The 7306-nt window shown below is 41.3% G+C and overlaps 1 pseudogene; it reads left to right on the forward strand.

Moving 5' to 3' along the window:
• Nucleotides 1-212: 212 nt before the first annotated feature.
• LOC119312550 overlaps nt 213-7306 on the forward strand; it is a 17432-nt pseudogene continuing 10338 nt past the window's right edge.

The raw sequence follows: 7306 nt of genomic DNA on the forward strand, positions 1-7306 counted from the left end.
TTCATTTATATGTATTATAACGCGTACAAACTGAAATATGCTCTACTACTGGATAAATGCAGCAGAGCATATCCTGCATCCAGCCGAAGCCGACGTGGCACAGTGAGGGCGCAACCACCTGCACGCCCACTCCGCGAGCCCTCCCACCGCCAGGTGGGCCCGCTCCCCGCTGCTCTTAGCTAGTCCACTTCGCCCGCCGGCCGGCGCACTCATCAGTTACTCTCGCAACCCGACGACCGCCACCGCCCCCTCCCCCTCCCCGTCGCGCTCTCTCCCCGGGTGGGAGGCTTCCCGACCGGCGGCGACCGCCCATGGGCCCCGTCCGGCTCGCCCTCCTCCTCCTCGCCGCCGCCGCCGCCGTCCTGCTCGGCGGCGGCGAGGCGGTGTACATCCCCTACAACACGTCGGCGGGGGTGGTCAACGGGAAGCTGAACGTGCACGTGGTCCCCCACACCCACGACGACGTCGGCTGGCTCAAGACCGTCGACCAGTACTACGTCGGATCCAACAACTCCATCCAGGTTCGAATTCCGCCGCTCGATTGTCGCCGGACTTGTGCGAGATTTTTCTTCTCCCCCGACCCTTTCCTCCAGATTTGTTACCCTTGTTTTGGTGTAGATTTATTTACGTTTCCGGTTGCCGTCAGACTCTGTGTGCATAGCGTTGAGGCTCAAGTTGGGTCTTTTTTGGTCGCAGAATGCCTGCGTCCAGAACGTGCTGGATTCGCTCGTGCCGGCGCTGCTCAAGGACGAGAACCGCAAGTTCATCTACGTCGAGCAGGTAAGGAGACCGTCAATGTCCGTCAGCAATCTGAAAAGCTCGGAGTTCTGGAATTGGGAGGTTGCAGAGCAATGTAGTACAACAGTTACCTGTAACAGCTCTGTTGCTGTACAACAGTTTCGTTTTTGTCAGTTGTCAGTATTACAGGAAACTCTGCCCCTGCTGTCTGTTTCCAGAATTGGAGCTGGACCAGCAGTTCTGCATCCAAATAGAACGGATGGTGTTACAATGTGGGTTCTGTTTTGGTTCGATGCTGTGATTTATCTTCAGTGACCGTCTATGAATGGTTTGGTTGCAGGCGTTTTTCCAGAGATGGTGGAGGCAGCAGAGCGACATGATCAAGGATACGGTGAAGGGGCTCGTCAGCTCCGGACGGTTGGAGTTCATGTATGCTGGCTCTTTGAACAACTTTCCTTTTTAGGCTGCGCTAGCAATCGTGTCTATGTTCTATAACTGATTGATGGCATATTACTCCTTGTGATGTTGCAGAAATGGGGGTATGTGCATGCACGACGAGGCGACTGTGCACTACATTGACATGATCGATCAGACTACGCTGGGGCACAGGTTCATCAAGGAGGAGTTTGGTCAGATTCCGAGGATTGGTTGGCAGATCGATCCGTTTGGGCACTCTGCGGTTCAGGCTTACCTGCTCGGTGCAGAGGTAATTCACTGTATCCATTTTATAATGTCATGCTTTCAGATTTTGTGTGACTTTTTTTTTCTTATGGTCCACTGTTACTTCCGTGTACATCTCATTTGCATGATAAGATGAGTTTCACACTCAGGATGCTGACTTCTGTACCATTATGATAGGCTACCTGTCATCACTGGTTACAGTAATACCTGAACGTAGAGATGTGGCACTGTTGATTCATAGAGCATGCATAATAGGAATTCCAAGGGCTATGCTCTCAAGAGTGAAGTGATTGACTGCACTTCTTGACCACCTAACATATAACTAAATAATTTACACAACTCGGTCACTTCATTGAATTTTCAGCTACGCCTACAGTGTTTTGACAAACATGTCAGACTTGTCAGCGTAGAGATGGCTGCATAAACATTTAGTTGAGATGTATGACTAGGGATTTCTATACTAATTTAATCTCTTAGAGACTTCTAGTTTCGTCGGAGGAGAAGTTGGAGAACATGTGTGGGACAATATATAACCATTAGGTATCACCATAGCTAGCAATCTGAGGGGCCAAGATCTCATCCAAAGTAAGGTTAAGAGTGCAAGAATGGATTAAAGACTAGGTTATTTGTTAGCACTAGATTCTTGTATAGGGCATGGACCCAAGGCAAATTATTTGAAAGGTTGTGACTTGTGAGGGAGTGATAATCCCCTGTACTTGTTCAAGGTTATACTTAAATAACGTGCTGTCATTTCCCCAAATCTTTTCTCTCTTGTCGTGATTGTTTTGTCTCTGCTATTCTTATTCTCTCTACAAGATCCATCTTTTGCTCTTGATACAATACAACCTTGTCCCAACCTCACAGCCTTAGATTGGATATATGGCTACTGTGGATAAGAAGTATACCAGTGTAACACATTTTACCGTCTTTCAGGTAGGATTTGATGCCTTATATTTTTTCCGGATTGATTACCAAGATCGTGACACGAGGAATGTGACAAAAGAACTCGAGGTTGTATGGAGGGGCTCCAAGACCTTCGGCTCATCAGCTGATGTAAGTAGCATTTTCCTTTTCCGTAATGTAACTATACAGTGAATCATTCTGATGATCTAGCGTAGACCTGCACTGCAACGCACCCATGGGGTCTTAGCAGTATTTCTCGTTGCGAGTGATCTGCACCTTACTGAGGTGGCATGCTCCTAATAAAAACCATGACCATATATATTTTGTAACAGTTTCTTTATTGTCAATGAGTATGCAGCACTCCTGCCAGTTTTCTTGCTGAACAATCACTTTCAAGTTCGTAAAGTTTGGTAAACACGTTTCATGTGTAATGGTGGGAAATCTGCTCATTTTCTTTTCAGATTTTTGCTGGCATCTTCCCAAAAAATTATGAACCACCACCTGGTGAGTTTTATTTTGAAGTCGATGATACTTCCCCTGTTGTCCAGGTAAATTGATGAGAACTTCAGGTATGTTAATTTAATCAACACCAGGAATAAACCTATTGTTTACTACTTTTGTCTATGTAGGATGATCCCCTTCTTTTTGATTACAATGTTGAACAACGGGTGAATGATTTTGTTGCTGCAGCGCTGGCACAGGTACAGTAGGGTCTCATATATGTTCATACTTTTACGCTGGTGCATAATTTGCCCAGTTATATGCACTGGATGAAAATCAATTGCTCTACTACAAATTTCTTATTTAATTAGAACGGCCATCTGGATTGCATTCACAAGTTCATACCTAACACTGAAAATGCGGCTTCAGATTTCTATGTTACTTCGACCTTAGCATTTCATGCTGAAAATTTAAAGGATGCAACAGAAACGTCCCGACAGGTAACACTGTCTGTCCTAAACCCGTGTCCACCATACCGCTGAGCCGTGTGGTTCGTGGAAAGTATGGAAGTGAGGTCGATCTTACAGCGCGCACGTGGTTCTGTCGATAAGCCAAATACAGACCGTTCTACAAATAGATTTCCGTTATTTAAACCGCATCATTTCATACTTAAAGTTATTCTAGTATTTGGTAGTACAGGTGTTCATTGTAATTTATATCCATTATATCTTTTCTTTTTGTAGGCAAATGTTACAAGGACAAACCATATCATGTTTACAATGGGAACAGACTTCAAATATCAATACGCAGAAAGTTGGTTCAGACAGATGGACAAATTAATTCATTATGTGAACAAGGTAAAGGATGAGCCTGGAACAAGACGAACAATACTAGATTTTCATGACATATTTTTTTTTGAAAGATAATTATGCTTGTTTGAAACAGCATATTTAAGAATATGGTCAAAATGGTACTTTGAAGACCGTAAATGTCCTAAACCATTTGTATTGTGAATCGGTGGGTGTATTTCTTTAGTAACATCGAAGCTATATCACAAACTTATAATCACAGCACTACTTAATCATATCTCGTGAGCTGTCACCATCATGATTGTTTCAGTTATGGATCATGCAATATGCTTGAAATGTTTCAGTCTTCTCACACACTAGTATCAATATGGGAACAATTCATGGGATGCATTTGATTTTTTTTCTTGTGTCATATAATTAGGTAAGGACATAAATGCTTAAGAAAATGGTCCATGCCTTCCTTGATACTAGTTGATTTTATTTGAGCATTTTAAATTGGTAAATAAGTAAATAGTGCAGATATTTTATGTAAAATATCTATTAACACATTATAACTCACCATGCTTGTTCTCTTTGACCATACCTCAGGATGGCCGTGTGAATGCCCTGTACTCTACTCCTTCCATTTACACTGATGCGAAATTTTCTGCAAATGAGCCATGGCCTCTTAAGACAAACGATTTCTTTCCGTATGTTCTATCTTATATTCATGATTGGTACAATTAACTTCGCTTTTGTACTTTTGTTCCTTCTCATTCATATGGCTGTGTTTCTTTGATCAGATATGCAGATAACCCCAATGCATACTGGACAGGTTACTTCACAAGCAGACCCGCCTTAAAACGATATGTCCGCATGATGAGTGGATATTACTTGGTAGTTTTACCTAGTCTTTTAATGTTTCCCTCTAGATGTCCAACACCATATGATATACTGCCTTGGTCACTTGGTGCCGTTCATGCTTAAAGGTTAATATGTTTTCACATTCAGGCAGCTAGGCAGCTGGAGTTCTTCATTGGAAGAAGCAAGTCAGGTTCCACAACAGATAGCTTAGGAGATGCCCTAGCTCTTGCTCAGCATCATGATGCTGTTACAGGAACAGAGAAGCAACACGTTGCAAATGATTATGCGAAGAGATTATCGATTGGCTATAAGAAAGTAACTTCTCGAGAAAATTGCTGTATTTCATATTTGATGATTTCTTTTGGGATTTGATGGATTGATTTGGTTCGATTCTTGTCCAGGCGGAGGAATTGGTTTCCACTTCTCTCGGTTGCTTGAGTGAGTCAGACTCAAATTCTCGTTGTTCGTCCCCAACGACAAAGTTTGGGCAGGTCGGGTTTGCAGGTTCTCTAACTAATTTGCCTTTTTAGTTAAAAATGACTTAGTATTTACTGTTTACTGAACTTTTTTCAGTGTCCTCTCCTGAACATTACTTATTGTCCCCCTTCCGAGATGAACTTATCTCAAGGAAAAAGCTTGGTGAGTTGTGTTCTTAACTCATGCATGGCTCTTCTCAAGATGAAATTTGTATAGGTTTTAATAAATCCATGACACTTTCTTTGAAAGTAAACCCGTGTAACATCTAATTTGTTGTTTTCAACTTTTTGTTACAGGTTGTTCTTGTGTACAACTCTCTTGGATGGAAACGAGAGGATGTCCTCCGCATACCAGTATGCAATTTTTGTTCCCTGAAAAACAAAATATTTTGTTGGTCTTTTCTGATTCATACATCCATCCATTCTGTTTATGAACACTATGTGCTTATAAATAGTGCCACTACCATGAAACTCCCATGCTGTAGAATGAAAACTAAATGTGCCTCTTTGTAAAATTAACAGGTCATGAGTGACTCAATTGTTGTCCATGATTCTGAGGGAAGAGAAATTGAATCGCAACTTCTGCCTATAGCTAATGCCTCATCGCACCTACGGGACAGACATGTCAAGGCTTACTTGGGCACATCGCCTGCCGCAAGTCCCAAGTTTTGGGTTGCTTTTCCTGCTTCGGTACCACCACTTGGTTTTAGCACTTATTTTATCTCGAGCGGAAAGAGATCAGGTGAATTCCATATCTTTCGTCTTGATATACAACAAAATATAAAGGATTGCTCGAAAGTTTGACAATTTCTCTGTTGCATTATATACATTTCAGCATCTATCTCTTCGACATCCACTCTAAACTCTCAGGGAAGTGAAAGTAGGAATCTGCAAGTTGGGCAAGGGCATTTGAAACTTCAATATGATGCAGCTGGAGCATTATCACAGTACTCCGATAGCAAGACTCAGGTAATCTGCTAATTTCCCAGCATTATTTTCAATCTGAAACGGTTTTACCTCTTGCCTTGCTTTCATCTTAAATAGTACAAAAGTTGTACACTAAGATTATCCAGGCTTATCTACCCTAGCAGCTCATATGTCCATTCTGGTATTGGATATTGAATTTCGCTTTTAGTTTTGCTTGTTATCTAGAATCACCTGTACTCAAGAATCATTACCATATTTCAAGGTTGAAGCAAATTTCGAGCAGAAGTACAAGTATTACATAGGACAAGATGGAGGCGGAGATGATCCTCAGGTGCACTAGGGATTCTACAAATAGTCTATTTCCCCTTAAAATTAGCAAGTACTTACACTGGCATTTGTTTGCTTTTTCCTGGACTGTAGGCTTCTGGAGCGTACATATTTCGCCCTAAGGACGTTGTTCCTATCAAAACTGATGGTCAGGTATGAAGAAGGGATCAAAGTATCTCTAAAATACTGAATGGATCAAAGGGATCTTAAAAAAGGTGCATTATCAATCTGACGAATTTATGTTTCCCGCTTCAAGGTTCCTCCCATGATTCTGCGTGGGCCCATATTGGATGAAGTGCATCAGCAGATTAATCCATGGATATATCAGGTTAATCATATGAATACTGCTTGTCTGAACCACCACTCATAAGGATTTACTTGCTTCTTTTTTGTTCCTGATCTTCATGTTCTCAACGAATTTTCTAGCACACATCTTTGTTGCTACAGCAACATGACGCTATTTGTTTGGAAATTTTAATAGTAACGCTATTCGTTCTGAATTATCATATACCTTAGACTTGGTAGATTTACTATTGTCCATTCAACATCTTGTGTATAACATGTGCGGTTCACCTATGATTAGATCAGGCAAATACTTGGTGAAATGTATATGTAAAAGAAATGTGAGGTTGATAGTACCAAAAATATGGACTTTATTCTGTTTTTTCATTCCTTGTTTATCGACTAAAAATATTTTTGTATTCTTGATAATTGATATAGCTTTTCTTATCTTTGTGCAGATAACTAGAGTTTACAAGGGAAAGGACTATATGGAAACCGAGTTCATAGTGAGTGCTGTGTCATTGCACCTTGCATCGATTTCTTCTTGGAGGCCTTCACATTTTGCATGACAATGCATTCGCCTTGTTTCTTTTCTGCCATTACATATTTCTAACATCTTATGAATAATTGTTTTTATTTGTAGGTTGGACCAATACCAATCGACGATGAAAATGGAAAAGAACTTTCAACTGAAATCATTACAAGCATGGCAACAAACAAAACATTTTACACTGATTCCAGTGGGCGTGATTTCATCAAAAGGGTATGATGCACTACCACTAGCAGTTGACCCTTTCCCCAGACAAAAAATGTCTATTGTCTTTCGAATAAATGTAGTGAAAGCAAAAAAATAGTTCACAGACAATTGCATTAATGATT

The sequence above is a fragment of the Triticum dicoccoides genome, chromosome 5B, assembly GCF_002162155.2.
Source record: "Triticum dicoccoides isolate Atlit2015 ecotype Zavitan chromosome 5B, WEW_v2.0, whole genome shotgun sequence".
NCBI lineage: Eukaryota > Viridiplantae > Streptophyta > Magnoliopsida > Poales > Poaceae > Triticum > Triticum dicoccoides.